Here is a 20100-nt window from a genome sequence, read left to right as displayed (position 1 = left end):
TAGGAGGCAAACTTGTCGAAGTCATGTGTGTAGCCGTATGAACATTAAACAGGAATTAATTTACAAGTCCACAGACGACAGCTCCTTGGATCGCGAAGTCAGACGTGAATGGCAGCGACGTGGTAGAGGCAACTCTCGAGTGAGAATGGTGACTGATAGAATCGTTGGAGAATCAGGCTGGGGCCATGAAACTCATTCGGAGCTGGTCTGGTCCAAGTGCTGCCCTAAATATCACTCGGCGCTGAGATACTGGCAGGCCTATTTTCAATCATTGGTCTTAGAGAAGAGAACAGGTCTTTGTGACCTGTGACATCTAGTGGCGCTTGGGTCTGCTGATTATGGACAATCTGAACATGTCCATCCGTCGTCAGGAAAACTTTCCCCTACGTTTTAGACATCTTCGAAGTACTGATGTGATGCTGGTTGCCGACACAGCTGGCGTTACGCCACAGCACAGCTGATGTCTTTACTCCGATGTATGGTACCGTAAGTCACAGGGCCCCAACATCAAACTTAACATGTTTGGAGCTTTCTTGGGACTGTACAACGACTGACTTGTCACAGAGTACAGTAAGAAACGTTCTCAAGTCTTATAAACTGGTAGCAGGACTCATTAAGGGGGAAGACTTTTCTGACGATATGATAGAAAACAATGATAGGGAACAAACAGGGAATTCAGTATCAGATTCCAATTTGGAATCAAATAAAATCAAATAAGACAGAGTGGCTAGATAACATCCCATTTCCAAAACAATTGAGGACAAATGGCAACAAACAAATATTCTCGTTGGTGTGCAGAACGTATGGACTTGTGGTGTACCAATAGAATTTCGGAGAAACGCTATCTACACAATCCTGAAGACTGGGAGGGGCAACAAGTGTGAAATTATCGCAGAATCAGCTTAATAGCTCTTGAATCCGTGTTACTGACGGGGATAATGAGTACAAGAATGGAAACGAAAGCTGAGAATCTGTTAGATGATCCTTAGTTTGGCTTTAGGAAATATAAAGATACCAAAGAGGCAGTTCTGACATTGCGGTTGGTAGTGGAAGCAAGACTGAAAAAAATCGAGACGCATTCACAGGATTTGTCGACCTCTGAAAAGCGTTGGACAGCGTAAAATGGTGCAAGAAGTCCGAAATTCTAAAAAAAAAAAAAAAAAAAAAAAAAAGGGCAACAGTATAAGACCACGAGCGATGTGCTCGGATAAGAAACTGTGCATGGTGGAGGTGTAGTTTTTCGCCCCTACTGTTCAAGCTATACATCGAAGAAGCAATGAAGAAAATAAAATAAAGTTTCAAGGATAGGATTAAAATTCAAGTTTAAAGGATATCAACGTTAAGATTCGCCGATGTTATTGGTAGCCTCAGTGAAAGTGGAGAATAATTACAGGATTTGCTGAATGGGATACACAGTCTAATGAGTACAGAATGTGGACTGAGTGTAAATCGAAGGAAGACGAAAGTAATGAGAAGTAGCAGAAGTGAGAACAGCGAGAAACTTAACGACAGGATTGGTGACGTCGAAGTAGATGAAGTTAAGGAATTCTGCTTCCTGGGCAGCAAAATATCCTATGACGGATGGAGCACGGAGAACGTAAGAAGCAGATTAACACTAGCAAAAAGGGCGTTCCTGGCCAAGAGAAGTCTGATGTTTCAAACATACGTCCTAACTTGAGGAAGAAACTTGTGAGTACCTTTGGAGCAGATTACTGTATGGTAGTGAAACATGGACAGTGGGAAAATCTGAACATAACCGAAGCATTTGAGATGTAATGCTACAGAAGAACGTCGAAAACAAGGTGGACTGATAACATAAGGAATGAAGAGATTCTCCTCAGAATCGACGATGAAGGAGTATATGGAAAGCACTGACAAGAAAAAGGGAAAGGAAGATGGGGCATCTGTTAAGACATCAGGGAATAACTTCGATAATACCAAAGGGAGCTGTAGAGGCTAAAAACTAGAGAGGATGACCGAGATCGGAAAACATCTAGTAAATAATAGAGGACGTAGGTTGCAAGTGCTACTCTGTGATGAAGAGATTGGCACAGGAGAGCAATTCGTCAAGGGTTGCAATAAACCAGTAAGAAAACTGATGACCCCCCCCCCCCCCCCCACGGCCCCCCCTCCCCCATGAAAAAATCAGTATCATATGATAAGTATATGATTTAAAACTGTGTTCTAATAACTGCACCAGACAAACAAAAAGAAGTGAGGCACCTGCGAGACATGGACTGGCACAAAAAGAGTGATGCAGTACTATACCAGATGCCAGTTCAGTGTATTAATTTTGTGATAATAAATAAAAAAGCAACTGGTCACACTACTTGCTTGAGTATAGTACAGCCCATACGATTTCGCGATACAAAAGAGTGGATCGAAAAACACACACATGACCCCAGAGAAGGTAACTGTACCAATAAGAAGACGGAACAGGTGTATGCCCTGATGCTGGTGATGCTAAAAATAAATGTGACGTACGGTGACTGCCATATTCTTCGGTGCATAATTTAGCTTAGCGTCTAGTTCATTATTCAACATATATTTCTGCCTCCGAAGACGTCTTTACGTGCGCAAATCATTGTAGAAATAGTTCATAAAAATGTTTTATTTTTATTTTCTGGAAACATTTTAGTCATTCTGGTGGCAATACTATCTTAAAACTACATCCTAAATTAAATCTACAGAGCCCTTAGACATAGAGCTACAATAGAAATTTTAAACTCTTTGTGAATAGCAGAATAACTAGACGTAGGTGGTCTGGCTACGAAATAATCTTCAAGGTATCACAACAGTATTTAATTAATTTCTTAATGCTTCCACCCATGTTTCTCAACTCCTACTTGAGTACTATTTATATCGTGGCTATTGGTAATTATTAAGTGTCTTCTGCAACTGATTTTCAGTTGCAACTGACCGATAACAGTAGTTGTTATGTATAAAATAGACACCATCAATGATTATTTGAGCTGATTGTTTCGCAGAGGGATTTTAGTTCAGTGTTAGGTCTAGTATTGAATTCCTGAACGGAAATGAACCAAGGGAACGAAATCAGGAAGAGATTACCGATAGTAAAAGGAAGAAAAAACCTCAGGTGAATATATACTGATGAGAGAAAAATTTAGACCATCTGGTTAATTGCGCTAGTCTTTGGAAAGTAATACAGCAGCGATTCTACGTTGTATGTATGCGACAAATCCTTGGTTGGTTTTCGGAGGTATGTGGCACCAGACGTCTGCGCTTAGTTCACGCAGTTGCCGGAAATTACGGGCCGGTGATTTGAGGGATAGGATCTGGCACCAGGTATCGTCAAAGATGTATCCATTGTAAGGTGTCAGGCAAATCCAACACCTTCCATGAAAACCCTGACATGATAAGCAAATCCAGTAGTATGTCCCATAGCTCCGAATAAATCGTGACATTAAATTAACCAAAGTAATACGAGTAACGAGTGAGCAAATGGAATACCACAGATTAACACAAGAATGCCTAAATGCATGTCATACCTTCCTACCGTGAAACAGACGCAGTTCCGAGGAGAGAAACGAGAACAGAAGCCAAGAGCAGAACCGTGTTAAGCTAGAAGGCCCTGCGATAAGGGACGGACACCCACGTCGCCAGCTAATCGCTAGGACCCCCCCCCCCCCCCCAACCCATGTTAAAAGCTAGATCCCTCCAGAAGAACAGTATAGATCTTACGATAACACTAAAAGGGCCACCCCCACCCGCAAGTTTTAGCGTGAGACTTTTTCGCGTCTCTGTTACGTCAGGACCACCCCCCAGCCCATGTTAAAAGATAGAGCCTTCCAGAAGAACAGTATAGATCTTACGATAATACTAAAAGGACCACACCAGCTGCAAATTTTAGCGTGAGACTTTTTCGCGTCTCTGTTACGTTGCAAACCTTGAAAACGTTGCCCCACCACGAAAAGTATAACGTTTCTCATTGGATAGACAGAATTGTTGTAGGCGGAGCTTAAGGTTGCCAGTGAGACCCTGATTGGTCAGATGAAAACACAGCGAGATAGTTTTTTTATACCAACTTCGGTAAATTGTAGTAAGGAGAAGTTAGGAGAGAGTTGCTTCCGAGACGGCGAGGTGAGCGGAGCTGTGCTGCCCGCCGCCCCCTGACGAACACCAACAAGGTAATGAACGCACGCGATGTCGCATAACAGCGCATAAAGCTTCACTCAGAACTGCAGAAGTCTCATCTGTTACACCCCCTTTTTGCGTAATACTAGTGTCGATCGTCAATTAAAGCTCATGATATTCACATTTGCCACTTAAAGTAAAAATCTGAAATGCGATGATTTTTCTGTTATATAGTTATTGAGAAGCCACATCAGCCACTGTAATTTACGAAAAGTTAGATAAGTAATTAAAGATAATTGAGGGTCACTGTAGATCATTTTGATAGTTATCTCTCTTGTGAAACTTAATTTAAACCTAGATTATAGATGTGATATGGCATAAGTCATCCTTCGATCCATTGTAGAACTTGGAAACCCATTCAGGGAATATTCGTTCACATTTTTGTTGAACGCAGTTGGTTTTTATCATCCTGTATTAAAACATTTCCTTTTATCAATAGTGCAATTTATAAACAATGTTTTGTGAGTAGAGTAAAATTTCCAATGGTAATCTTAACTGCTTTTTCGTCGTTATTTTCCTAGCTAACTAAAAATAGGAAAGCCTTGAACCCCTTCCACTAAATTTAGTTAGTATTACGATTCTTTTACAGGGAGTGCAGTGGAGCTGACACTGAAATCATTAAGTATTTGGTTATATCATCGCTAGTCTCACTGAACTCTTCTGAACTCTACATGTCATGTGTGGTCTGGTGTCTCCTTACCAGCAACAGGTCCCAGGTTCAATCTAGTCAATTCCCTAAAAAAGACACTCAGAGAGTCGTTGCGCGAAAGTGGTAGGGAGACAAGATATAGAACGAACAGACACCACGCAGAATGTTAGACCATCACGTCCACATCTGCGGAATTTGGTGGCAAAGATATCAACATGCGTTCACCTTCACGCTCCTCGAAACACTGTTATATGCTTTCTGCCTTGGGGCAAAGATTGTTATTGTGTTAGCACAAACATCTACAAAGGGGGCCAATAGGTGGTACTTGTCCCTCTTGGAACCTGGAGTGCAAACTTTTCATTAATTTTTACCGTGGATTTGAAATTTACGACGTGTCGTTCTTCCTACGAATCCAACTGGCCACAGTTGCGCTACTCTGGCTATCGTGATTTGGCCAGAGTTTACAACTTGACGCGTTTTTCGACGCAACAGCGTCGTTTAGAATATAGCTCGGATGCCGTGGCACGGAAGAGGTTTATCTGCTGCACCTAGTCATACCGACAACATAGCCTGTAGCCCAGACCTGCCGGCTTGTGGAAGCAGTGGACATTCCTGTGGCACGTTGTCAGGGCCAAGAATCGGTGGAGTGGCCATTGTTGTCTGAATCGGTGGATTGGGCCAAAATGTTTCAGAGTGAGTGAGTTTAACCGCTTAAAACAATCATCATCTCTTGGAAGCCAGTGCTGGGGCCGCAGTAGAGCGCTGGGACTAGAGGTGTTGGTCATCACAATGGGGAGATGTAGAGACTGAAAGTATCGCCTCCAGCAGAAGCCAAGTGGACTGGTGCCAGGTGAATCATGGGGTGACAATGATCCCAGTATGGTCCGACATCTTGACTTGTTCGGGATGTAGTGTGTTGCCACCGAGAGCCAGCAGACAGCATTTGGCTGATTGCCAGCAACCGAGGCAGAAGTTCATCTGGGATGTGGCGCGCCGAGAAGCCGGACAACCAGTGGAATCACCGTCAATGAGTGGCTTGGTCAAGTTGTTGCGGATGAAGCCTACCTGGAAGGTGGATGTGTGTTTACCTGTAGGCTAAAAATGGCTCTGAGCACTATGGGACTTAACTGCTACGGTCATCAGTCCCCTAGAACTTAGAACTACTTAAACCTAACTAACCTAAGGACAGCACACAACACCCAGCCATCACGAGGCAGAGAAAATCCCTGACCCCGCCGGGAATCGAACCCGGGAACCCGGGCGTGGGAGGCGAGAACGCTACCGCACGACCACGAGATGTGGGCTACCTGTAGGCCAGATGAAATGGCCAACCCAACAAGATATGGAAGACAGACGTTTCATTATTGTCGTATTATGTCGAGCACAAGAAGAGTGCTTAAGTGTATCGCAGTGTTTGACGAACAGCTGAAAAGTTGTCATTTGAGGTTACTGTATTGTGGGTACTATGTACAGCCAGTAGGTGGCGTCGTGTTTCACTTACAAAGTGTTCATTACAAGTTGCGATATTAAACGGCGTGAACATGTGTGGGCGCAGAAGTGTGCTATTGTACTGTGATTGCCTCCACACTTAGGATTTGTTCTTCAATCTACAAGAGTGAGTTTCGTATTGTGTTTGTAATCAGCCTGGACGCGTTTGCAAGTACTTTATTACTGTATTATTTTTTTTAATTCTTTTGTAGCGTTGTTAACGGTGCGCTATGTAGCCTTTCTAGCCCTGTTTTATGTAGCAGTAGTAAACTGTTGGTAGACATCCTTGGTAGCAGAGGTAGATCCAATTGTGATATTATTCATTTACTGTACTATACTTACATAATTACCTGATTGTAATTTAGCGCTGGCACAGTGTATGAATAATGTGCTTCTGTGCTGTCGTTCTTGGTTGATGCCTGCTTGAGTGTCACACACACACACACACACACACACACACACACACACACACCACACAGATCAGCCAAATGATTATGACCAATGACCACTGCAACAATGGAAGCGGGCACGTGATGCTGTAAAAAAAGTACGAGGGTTACTCCAAAAGAAATGCACACTATTTTTGTAAAAATACAGTTTTCATTCTGCATGTGTGAAAGTTGTACAGTGTGTAGATACATCCTTCCCGCTTGTTTTCAAACTTAGTTCAACCTGTTCCCGTGATTGACGCCGTCACGGTATGTCTTCAAGATGGCTGCTACACTTGACGTTCTTCCCGGGTTCGATTCCCGGCGGGGTCAGGGATTTTCTCTGCCTCGTGATGACTGGTTGTTGTGTGCTGTTCTTAGGTTAGTTAGGTTTAAGTAGTTCTAAGTTCTAGGGGACTGATGACCATAGATGTTAAGTCCCATAGTGCTCAGAGCCATTCACATACTTGACGTTCGTTAGAAGCAACGTGCTGTCATAGAATTCCTGTGCTGTGAAAACGAGACAGTGGGAATCATCCACAAGAGATTGAAAAAGGTGTATGGAGATGCTGCTGTCGATCGCAGTTAAGTTAGTAGGTAGGCAAGCAGGTTACGTTATGAAAGCGGGCAGGGCAATATTGAGGATTGTCCTCGCAGCGGCAGGACTCGTACTGCAGCCCCTTCAGACAATCTGCAGAGAGTTAACGAACTGGTGACTGCTGACAGACACATCACAGTGAAGGAATTGTCAAGCTATGTTGGGGTGGGGGAAGGAAGTGTTTGCAGAATACTGAAAGTGTTGGCGTTAAAAAAGGCTTGTTCCAGGTGGGTTCCCAGGATGTTGACAGTGGGTCACAAAGATACGAGAAAAACAGTATGCAGCGAACTTTAGGAACAGTACGAGAATGGTGGAGATGAATTTCTTGGAAGAATTGTGACAGGTGATGAAACATGGCTTCATCATTTTTCACCTGAGACGAAGAGGCAATCAAAAAATTTCAAAACCACACCTTCTGCTGGAAAAGTTACGGATAAAGTGTTTTTCGATTCCGAAGGACTCTTGCTTGTGGACATTATACCAAGTGGAACCACCATAAATTATAATGCATATGTGACGACACTGAAGAAACTAAAGCTCGACTGAGTTGCGTTCGACTACATCGGCAAAAGCAGGATGTTTTGCTGTTGCACCACAATGCACGGCCACATGTCAGTCAATAAACATGGAAGCGATCACAAAACTTGGATGGGCAACACTGAAACACCCACCTTACGGTCCTGACCTGGCTCCATGTGACTATCACTTCTTTGGGAAACTGAAAGACTCTCTTACTGGAACAAGGTTTGAAGATGATGACTCTCTTGTACACAGTATATAGGCGTACACAGGCGCTGGTTCCAAGATGGCGTAAGGCAGTTGAGAAGGATTGAAATTATGCGGAGAAATGAAAATATTGTTCCTAAAGGATGTATCTACACACTGTAAAACTTTCAAACATGTAGATTAAAAGATGGATGTTTAAAAAAATAGTGTGCATTTCTTTTAGAGTGACCCTCGTATGTAACTGGAACAGACACAGTCAGCGGATCACCCTAGCGAAGATATGAGATGCAACTGTGGAAATGCACTGGGATAGGTGACTTTGACAAACGGCAGATTACTACTGTACAGAGCCTTTGAACGAGTATCTCGAAAACGGTGAAGCTGGTCGAATATTCACGGAAAGAGGTTGAAGGACACAGAACTTACCAACTAGGCGTTAAATGGTTGGACGTCCACCACTGTTCGTAGAACAGGGGGCTCGGAGGTTTGTCTGCTCTATAAAGTAGGAGAGATGGTGATATGGTAATCTGTCGCATCTCTTCCAAGAGCTCACAATGGTGATGCACGCACATGTGTTGCGGGGACAACCATTGATCGTACACTGTTGAAAATGGAGCTCTGCAACAGATCACCACAACGTATTCACAAGTTGACCGAATTGACCGAACGACATCGTCAGTTACGACTGCAATGGGCGGGTGATCATTGGGATTCGACCTTCGATCAATGGAAACTTTTCGGTTCTCCGAGTTAATCACATTGGTACTACATTTGGTCGACGGTAGTCTTCACAAGTGCTGTCATCGACGTGAACGTCGGCTCGAAACATGCAGCGCGCCAAGGAAGCAGGCTGTTGGGAGCAGTATTACGCTAGGGGAGACATTCTCTAGTGCTTGCATGGAACACTGACAGCTGCGAACCACCTGCATCCCTTCATGCTTGATGTCTTCTCCGACAACGAATTAGTAATGTAACCGTCCGTGTGCCGGAGCCAGAACCGTGCTACATGTGTGTGAGGAGCATTATAGTGAATTCACGTTGATCTATTAACGACCAAATTCGACTCATGTAAATCCTATGGAACCCATCTTGGTCACTGTGGGACGCTATCTTTACGTATGGAGACAGGGGCTAGTTATTTACTTGAATTACGTGACCTGTGTGTAGACATCTAATATCGCATATCCGCACACACCTACCAAAAAGGAAAACATCTACAGCCATCCTAATGATTTTATTTTATTTTGTCGCTACCAAATTCGACGCTTCATTGCGTCATCTTCGGGCTGTTTTGATGCAGATTGATACGATCCCCATGCATAACCCATCAGTTGCCAGCATTACTGGATTCCCAGGTAATGTGTGAGCCCTCCAACCATGAGTTGGAACTGCCTTTAATGGCCTCTGATTGGCTAAAATTCTTCCGTAGAGACTCCAGGACAGCATGACACGAAGGGTTGGGTACAATCTGAAGATCAATATGCATGGAGGAAGTCGCATACAGTGCGAGAGCACATTGTAAAAATAGTACGGACCTTAATTACGGCCGCGCGGGGTAGCCACGCGGTCAAAGGCTCCTCGCCGCGGTTCGCGCGGCTCCCCTCGTAGGAGGTTCGAGTCTTCTCTCGGGCACGGGTGTGTGTGTTGTCCTTCAGTAGTGTGTAAGCTTAGGGACCCATGACCTCAGCAGTTAGGTCCAATAAAACCGAACCACAAATTTTTAAATTAAGTTTTATTTCAATTGTTTATGATTAATAGTCATAGTGTTGGTGAATACGAATGGCACACATAATATAAGAATGGTTCTCACGATAAATATATCGCTGTTGGCATCCGTAAAGGAATGTATGAATACTCATTTCCAATATCCAAGCATCTTATGAGTCACTTTTAGCGATCCTCACTGCAGTCAGGGTGAGTGCTATCAACGGAACTATGATCGTGAGATATTTACTGCGTAAGGTAAACGGCTATAGCAACATACTTGGAAAAAGATTCTTGATGTGTGTAAATGCTCACCTGCAACACCTGCAGGAAACGTCTGGCCGTTGCAACCAACCCATATAATAACGACGAGTGGAGAGAGATGTGGGTCAGACCGCCGCCCTACAGTAAACAGTTGGGAATCATAGGTCCTGTCTCAGTGGACTGTGGCGGTATAATGTGGGGACATTATGGCCAACTCGTGCCACTACAGCTGCCTCCTGGCACAGAGAGACACAAAGTCTTTCCCGCGTTGTCAGGTATGCCGGTAGCCTAAACCACCCTCCGCAGGACAGGTGGTTTGATTTAGCTGCTGGCGACTGCCCGTTAATCTCACCACCCCTAAGCTCGGCCGCCCCTCGCAACGGGGATTCCGCCGCCGGCCGATCTGCGCCGCCCCCACCTCTCTGGTACCCCCGATTTTAATCCCCGTGTAATTAGTAGCCGGATCACGGTGTGGGGGTTGCAGACCGCCCAACAGCCACGCGAGTTGCGGCATTACAGCCCGTAAGCTCTTTTCCTCTGAGGGGCAACTGTTCCAAATCCAGGGATGTCCACTCACTTTACTGTATTGCTACTCGTGTTTTATGTCCTTCCATGGCTCGTGTCGACACTGACGTATTTCAGAATAACGTATCCCTGAATACGTCGTGGCTAATGACAATTTATAACAACCAGTTTCTTGACCATCGATTTCCGATGTGTCCCGAGCTGTCATCTTAACCTCTAGGCTATGTGAAATCGACCGCCGGCCTGACTCAAACATTATCAATGATGATTCCAAACAGGACGATATGGTGGTAAAATAGCAAATTCAGTGCTTCAGAGCAATTTCCGTTGATATCATTTCAAGTAACGACGCCTTCTCTGATTTCATCCTCGTTACCTCCAGTTACTTTATTTCCGTGAAACTGATTCAACTGCTACGCACAGCCACACATAATCTAGAAGTTTCCAGTCGAACTCTTTATTATTCACTAGGTTCAAGCTCAGTGTTACTGAGACAGCCCAGAATGGGACACAGGGACGAAACCAGGGTCAGAGGTCGGAACCAAGGTTCAGTTCTGCGACAATCACAATTATTACTGTCTTTTTCTCCCCCCCCCCCCCCATTTTCTCCCATCCACCCATCGTCAGTCCAACTACAAACTTGCCAATGATGTGTATAACTTCAATAACAATCTCATAAAATGTTTTCATATAATAGTAATAAATTACTGCATTACCACAAAATAAATAAAATATATTAATGTAATAATAATAATAATAACAATACGAGGCCGGATAAGAAAGACTTGTTGCCTGTTTTTTGCTAGCCGAAATAAGGATCATACAGGTAGTTACAAATATACGTAAAATTCTAAATATCTTTCACCACTTTTTCACATATTTCCCGCAACGGTTCAGACATTTGTCCCATTGTAGAACTACATTTGAGATGCCCCTGTGAATGAATTCGTCCGGCTTACTGTCGAAAGACCTCTGGAGTGCTGTCTTTACTTCATCGGTGCACATGAATGCTGTCCTGCCAGGAAGTTCTTCAGCGGAGAGAAAACGTGGTGGGAGGTTCAGACTCTCCCAGTGAAGTGACCAGAGCTTGACATGTGGCCTTTCATTGTCACGGAGATTACAACGTTGTCCACATCGCGAACCCCTCGGCTATTCTTCCTGATGGCAGCGCGCAGACGTGACAAAGTGAAACAATAACTGTCGGCATTGGTCGTTGCACCTAGTGCCTTCAAATGTTATTGTCAGTCGGCTACGAACGTGGCCTCCACGAACGCTCACTTACATCCATATCTTCATGGCCATTTGCGAACTCACAAATACACTACCTCGTATTTCTTAAAGAGACACACTTTTCTCCATACGTGGGCGAGGCGGAATTTCCCTGTGGATTTCGATGGGCGATCGCCCGTTGCTCCATAGAAAACCAATCAAACTTCGTTCCCCGTACTCCACGGACGCGCGGAGCCCGACTGCCGTCTTCCGCAACTGACGGCAACGTCGTGCAGTGACACTACTGGCAGATGAGGTCGGACTGGTCCAAGAAGGGTCCGCAGATTATGTCTTATTACAGTCCTACTGCAGTTACATGTGGTACAAAGAATTAATATTTGTTCTTAACCCATGTTATTTAATAGTGTATATTAATTTTATACCATCCAGACACTCTAGTTAATAATTTGCCTTTTCCCATTCCTTGTGACGCGGCATCTTGCCAGTCTAGAGAAGAAATCAATAGCCCTTTCTTGTAAGAAATTTAATATACAGGGTGTTTCAAAGTGAACATACCGGTTTTAAGGCATTGTAGCATTTACTACGTTCAACTTACAATTGTAAATAATACATCAAATGAAAGAGCAACTCAAACTTTTTTGTTTGTATACCTATGCGCAATGGGAAGAGTATGGAATGACAAAGACTGACTGAAAAACGTGTTGAACGAGTGCGAGTCTTTCACGCTTAGCTCCAAGAAATATACCCGCGGAAAGTTAATGCGCCTTTCTTTTTCGGTGAATCAACTATAACTGATGTTTCTTACCTTGATGTGGCACAGGTATGGCCCGTGCCTCAATGGGATGAAGCTGAACAAAACATCTTCATTTGGGAGCAATATGGTGGTGCGCCTTATTGATGTAACTCACAACGGGACTAGTTAAACGACTTTGTAGCCGACCGGTGGATTGGGAGCAAGGTCCTTGCAGCATTTTATACATGACCACGTTAACACACGATCTGACGCGATCATGTGTATGTGCCTCCGATACCATCTGATCTATCCGACTTGAGAAACAGTGTTATTCCAACAGTTACTCCTGACACATTGATCAAGGTTTCGGAACAACTCGCCTTTCAACTAGATGTGTGATCGGTGTTCACACTGAACAATTGTAAGAAAAACTGTTTGTATTTCTCTTTCATTTGGTGTATTATTTACAATGCTAAGGTGTATGTAATATGCGCTACAGAGCCTTAAAACCCGTATATTCATTTTGAAACACCCTGTATTATGTCTACAATCTTACTTCCGTCGTCTTCTCTTGAAGCTCTAGGCTTTATCCTGGGGGGACTTAAAAATCATTGCGAGTCAAAATATTGACCATCTTAGGCCACTACTTCTTCGTATCTTTTGGAAACATACGAATCCCGCGGCGGAAGAACCGGTCCCTTTGAGGAGATCCATAAATGGATCTCATTTTTTAATTTTTGCGTATGACAGAAAGTGCTGGTCAGCCAGGCCGTGTGCCACTCATGGGGATAGGTGGTAGAGGGAACAATAGCTACGGAATGCGGCGTGTGGGGTGGTACTTCCCATTTCAACGTTCCCAAGTACGCTGCAGAGCCAAAGACACTGGTACACCTGCCTAATATCGCGCAGGGCCCCCGCGAGCTCGCAGAAGTGCCGCAACAGTACGTGGCTTGGACTCAACTAATATCTGAAGTAGTGCTGCAGGGAATTGATACCATGAATCCTGGAGAGCTGTCCATAAATCCGTAAGAGTACGAGGGGGTGTAGAGGCGGCATTCCCGATATGCTCAATAATGTTCATGCATGCGAAGTTTGGTGGCCAGTGGAAGTATTGAAACTCAGAAGAGTGTTCCTGGAGCCACTTTATAGCAATTCTGGACGTGTGAGGTGTCGCATTGTCCTGTTCGAATTGTCCAAGTCCATCTGAATGCACAATGGACATGAATGGATGCAGGTGATCAGACAGGATGCTTACGTGCGTGTCACCTGTCAGAGTTGTACCTAGACGTATCTGGGGTCCCATATCACTCCCACTGCACACGCCTCACACCATTACAGAGCCTTCATCAGCTTGAACATACCCTGCTTACATGCAGGGTCCTTGGATTCATGAGGTTGTCTCCATACCCGTACACGTCCATCCGCTCGATACAAGTTGAAACGAGACTCGTCCGACCAGGCAACCTGTTTCCAGTCATCAAAGGTGGAACGTCGGTGTTGCGGTCTCTGGCGAGGAGTAGAGCTTTGTGTCGTGCAGTCGTCAAGGGTACACGATTGGGCCTTCGGGTGCGAAAGCCCATATCGATGATGTTTCTCTGAATAGTTGGCACGCTGACTCTTGTTGATGGCCCAGCACTGATATATGTAGCAGTTTACGGAAGGGTTGCACCTCTGTCACGATGGACAATCGTCTTAAGCCATCGTTGGTCCCGTTCTTGCAGGATCTTTTTCCGGCTACAGCGATGTCGGAGATTTGATGTCTACCGTATTTCTGATGTTGGCGGTACACTTGTCAAATGGTCATACGGGAAAATCCCCACTTCATCGCTACCTCAGAGATGCTATGTCCCGTCACTCGTGCGCCGACTATGTCACCACCTTCCAACTCACTTCAAGCATAACTGTGGAAACGGCGTTTTGGACCTAGTAGTTTCATTTTGTACCGGGAAAGATTTTCGCTATACCCGCAGTTTTCGACATAGTCAAGAAAACCCAAAAATGTGGCTTTTAAACCACGCCTTCCCACTCCCACGCTCATACCCCAACGTTCGGTATGTTTAGTACGTTATTCTTTATACTCCCCGCGCTAGCAATGTACAAAAATTTGGAACTAATCGATTTTCTCCCACAGTCTACATTTTCTGATCTTCATCGACTAGGCTACAACGAAATCGGGCATCATACTTCATACAAGACGGGAAATACGAGACAGACCTCCCCCATGCAGAGGATGGGAACAATAGAGCAATAATATCGAACAGCAACGACTAATAAAATCTTACTAGACATCAGTGAGCCTGGTACTAAGGAAGGCAGGACTGGGCTGCGATTGTGGACGGGGCCGTAATCAATTACTGTTGGATAGTTTATTTTTCAATCACTTACACTTTATTTGGAAACAACAACAAACAAAAGGTGACAATAGATTAATAAGTGTTCCACAGCTGAGGGCCTTAATCACAACAAATTCTAACTATTACTCGGCCGAAGGCCTCAACACTGATAATTTAAAACTGTTTCACGGCTGAAGGCCTGAATAGCAATCTTTTAAGAACCATTTAACTTCTTCAGATTGCAATTACAGCTATTAAAATATTTTTAAAGGAGAATCATCAAAATCTCACTGCTAGAATACAATTATATAATTAAAATTTTAAGACAAGTAACACTCACGGCTGAAGGCCTTAATGACAACAAATTCAACTATTTCTCGGCTGAAGGCCCCAATAGTAATAATTTAAAAACTGGTTCACCGCTGAAGGCCTGAATAGAAATCTTTTACGAACCATTTAACTTCTTCAACTAGCAATTATAGTTATTAAAATATTTTTAGAATAACGATCACCAAACCTCACTGTTAGAATACAACTGTCTAATTAAAATTTTAAGACAAGTAACACTCATGGCTGAGGGCCTTAATGACAACAAACTACTTATCGGCTGAAGCCTCCAATAATAATAATTTAAAACTGTTTCACGGCTGAAGGCCTGACTAGCAATTCTTTTAAGAACCTGTTAAACATTTTCAAACTTGAAATTACAGTCATTAAAATATATTTTTTTTTTATAAACAATCTTCACATCTGACCAAACCAAAGGGGAGGGGGTTGCGGGCGGGGGGGTGGGGGGGGGAGCGCAGAACGTTGTTCCAAGGATCGACCTGGGAAAGTCCCTCAAAATTTCGCAAGCGGTGAGACGGGCAGCCAAGAGTTGCATTCACTTCATCACATGGTAACTCAGACTACTGGCAGTTCAAAGACATGACCAATAATCATTGGCCCAATCTACCTAACATGCAATGATCAGTGCAACGATGGAATAACACACCCAAGCCGGAACTGGCGGTCAGCACTATTTCTTCTGACTCCGGTGTTTAGAGCATCCGGAAGCAGAAAGGAACCACTACTACCAGAGTAGGGGAAAAAAACACCACCTGGACCACAAATCAAGGAACCTGTCGAACTACATGCCTTACCAGACAGCAGCAGAAAGGCGAGGAAAAGTACATTGCCATAACATACACTAAGCTCCAGGGCAGGTAACTGGGGCGTTAGCGGCCACTAGGCAGGAAAAATACCACTGGTTGAACTTCACAAATAATACCATATAGAATGCAACGATTAATAATAAGAAGTGGAGGAAGGCTAATTAGGTTCACCTTCCCCAAACACTCCACTCGCTGCACTTCGCCTCGGCGACACTTCGAGCAGCAACACGCAAGCAAATGGTGAGATCTCACAATGATGGAAGTTTCACCACTTACATTAATGCCCACTCAACTTCAGCTTCCTGGGTCCAGTTGACAACGAGGTTGTACCCCTCGCGACTACAGCCCTTCCATCTGGCAATGCATGCATGCCGCCAGTGGTCCCAGCGTGTTCTTGCGCTGCGGCGACCTGGGTGCTCGTCCGTCCCCAACCGAACTGCAGACTCAGACTCACCCGGCACGGAAACACCAGAACGTCGCCCCAAAGATAGTACTAATGTTACTAGATATCGATAATCGCCGCTGCTGCCACTAGTGGACAGAGAAGCTTGCAAACGTAGAGGCGCCAATGAACACTAGAAGAAGCCAACAACCGTAACTATACCAACTAAACGATGCCAACCTAGCAACGGTACTAACGAGAGCCGCAACACGGCTCAATCAGCAAAATGAAATCTTATCAATTGTTTCTCTTAGGCGTAACAGCGACCTCTTTCCGTTCCACAAACGTAATCTTTAGGTGACTTTAAGTTAGCTGTGTGCAATAGAAGCTAGCACTGGTCACACCAACCCTCTCCTCTATATGTTGTGTCTGAAAACACGATAGCCGGCCGAAGTGGCCGTGCGGTTAAAGGCGCTGCAGTCTGGAACCGCAAGACCGCTACGGTCGCAGGTTCGAATCCTGCCTCGGGCATGGATGTTTGTGATGTCCTTAGGTTAGTTAGGTTTAACTAGTTCTAAGTTCTAGGGGACTAATGACCTCAGCAGTTGAGTCCCATAGTGCTCAGAGCCATTTGAACCATTTTGAAAACACGATAAGACAAACAACTCTTCACTCCTAGCTGCGCTGTGTTCCCTGGATCTGTGAAGGAAAACACCATCCACTGCTCTGGCTGCAATGACGTCCCACGTTGACAGCAAGCTACCATCATCCCCAGCCTCGGCCGTCGGTCCAAGAGGTTTATGTGTAATGCTTCCTGCTCCGTCTCACCTGGCAGCTACTCACATACTCCCAGTTGATAGTAGAGTTCTCCTTCATTGACCGTTTCGAACTGCCTCCAACCAACCATATCTGTCTCTCCATAACCAAACGCTGCAGCTATCGTCCCTTCTTCCATCTACACGGGACCGTGTGACATGAGCAACTAACTGCTGCATGTCTCCAAGCGACTAATACCATACCTCTAATTCTTCCTTGACGTAAAACAAATCGCAAAAGCAAGAATGAGTTGCAAGACTCAAACGAACTTGGTAGGCGTGTTCCTACATCTGTTCCTATGCTGTAATAGTCGTGAGTGAAACCTCTCTTTGCCGGCCGCGGTGGTCTAGCGGTTCTAGGCGCTCAGTCCGGAACCGCGCGACTGCTGCGGTCGCAGGTTCGAATCCTGCCTCGGGCATGGATGTGTGTGATGTCCTTGGGTTAGTTAGGTTTAAGTAGTTGTAAGTTCTAGGGGACTGATGACCGGAGATGTTAAGTCCCATAGTGCTCAGAGCCATTTGAACCATTTGAAACCTCTCTTTGAGATTGAGTGTGACGAGTTGATGTTAGTCAATAATGCCGGCACAGACTCCGAAAACAAAGAAAGTAGGTTACAGTATGCTTGTTCGCCCACTGCTTGAATACTGCTCAGCAGTGTGGGATTCGTACCAGATAGAGTTGATAGAGGAGACAGAGAAGATCCAACGGAGAGCAGCGCGCTTCGTTACAGGATCATTTAGTAATCGTGAAAGCGTTACGGAGACGATAGATAAATTCCAGTGGAAGACTCCGCAGGAGAGACGCTCAGTAGCTCGGTACGGGCTTTTGTTGAAGTTTAGAGAACATACCTTCACCGAGGAGTCCTGCAGTATATTGCTCCCTCCTATGTATATCTCGCGAAGAGACCATGAGGATAAAATCAGAGAGATTAGAGCCCACACAGAGGCATACCGACAATCCTTCTTTCCACGGACAATACGAGACTGGAATAGAAGGGAGAACAGATAGAGTTACCCTCCGCCACACACCGTCAGATGGCTTGCGGAGTATGGATGTAGATGTAGATGTAGATCAGCACCCCACTGAGATTGAACGTGGACGTGTAATAGCGCTATGAGAAGTTGGATGTTCCTTCTGCGATACGGCATATATATTTGGCAGGAATGTTGCCACTGTACATGATCGCTGGCAGCGGTGGTCACCAGAATGTGCGGTCCCAAGAAAACTGGGCTTCGGACGACCTCGTGCCTCTACTGAGAGGGAAGATCATCGTGTTCGACGTACGGTTGTGGCGCATCGCACTGCGTCTGCAGCATCAACATGAGCAGCAGCTGACACCACAGTGACACAAAGAATTGTTACAAATCCGTTACTATAAGGTCAGCTCCAAGCCAGACGTTCTGTAGCTTGCATTCCACTAACCCCAAATCATCGACATTTGCAGCTTCAGTGGTGTGAAGCGAGAGCTCACAGAAGGGTAGCGTGGAGGTTTGTTGCGTTTTTTGATTATATTCTGTTATGCATCGGTGCCAGTGATGGTCGTATGTTGATTAGAAGGAGACCAGTTGACGGCCTCTAACCAACCCGTCTGCGTGCTACACACTCTGGAACTACACCTGTAGTTGTGGTCTGGGGTGCGATTTCGTATGACAGGAGGAACACTTTCGTAGTTATCCCACGCACCCTGACTGCAAAAGTGAACTCAGGCTGGTGACACGACCTGCATTTTAGGCAGCGATTTCCAAAATGATAACTCTCGTCCACGTACCGCTATTGCCACTGAATATGCTCTTACATACTGTCGACATATTGTCTTCGTCTGCTCGATCTCCAAATCTGGCTCCAATCGAGCAAATATGTAACATCATTGGACGACAACTCAGGAGTCAAGAACAGGTAGCTTTAACCTTCCCTGTAATCACCGACCAAGTGCAGCAAACATAAAATTCCATCCCAAAAACTGACATCCGCCACCGCACAATACGAAGCATGTACATGTGCATGCTTGCATTCAACATTCCGTCCGTTACATCGATTATTAATACATCAGCATTTCACATTTGCAATGACTTACTTCGCGCTTACGTTAACTTGTGATCTTGCGTGTTGATCTCTTAAATACGTTAACTAGATAAACGTGTTCCCAAAATTTCATTTCTGTACATTAACTATTTTTTTTTGGCGTTGCGATATTTTTTTCCATGAGTGTATTAGTGTTCCCCTTCACACACCGTTCATAACTGCCTCAGCTCCAGCGCTTCAGACTGTCCGTAGCTGATGGCCCTCCATCTACATGTAACCTCTGCGACACTGAGAACATTCTACGTCAGCCACGTCGATACCAAAAGAAGCGCGGCCAGCGCGCTATGCACTGCCGTGTGGCTGCACCGATGAATTGTCTGCTGCTGTCCACAGGCCCAGGAGCTGCGTCCAAGAGGTTGCTGCTATAGTTCTGGTCACCAAAGTGTCCGATGTCTGTGGCACTCGGCCACAGCTCACTCTGAAGTGGAGCCGCATTCACAGAACTTGCCGATACGTGCGCCTTCAACGGCGCCAGGAACACACGAGCACTACTTGTTCCGCCACTAAGCGAGGAGGGAAAACTATTGTGCAGTAAACGGCAAATGACGCCACATTTTATTCAGTTACCTGTGGTTTTTCAGTTCTACCTCTAGACTCACTTTCGAGACTCAGTTAGCATGCTACTTAATTCTCTGAAAGTAAGCTGTGAAATTTAGGAACAGATAAATATGTTCAAAAAGTAGTGGGGAATTTGTAATGTCGCTTAAGGTATCAATTCGATGAAAGCGATTTCTTTCTTTGCTGTATTTGGAAAAATGTCTTAAAGCATCTGTACAGAGTTAGTCATATCGAATGTTTAGTCCGTTGTCACAGTCAAAAAGGTGACATGTGTT

The sequence above is a fragment of the Schistocerca serialis genome, chromosome 5 (assembly GCF_023864345.2).
Source record: "Schistocerca serialis cubense isolate TAMUIC-IGC-003099 chromosome 5, iqSchSeri2.2, whole genome shotgun sequence".
In the NCBI taxonomy this organism is placed as follows: Eukaryota; Metazoa; Arthropoda; class Insecta; order Orthoptera; family Acrididae; genus Schistocerca; species Schistocerca serialis.
The sequence above is the reverse complement of the archived record's forward strand: the minus strand, read 5'-3'. Positions refer to the sequence as shown.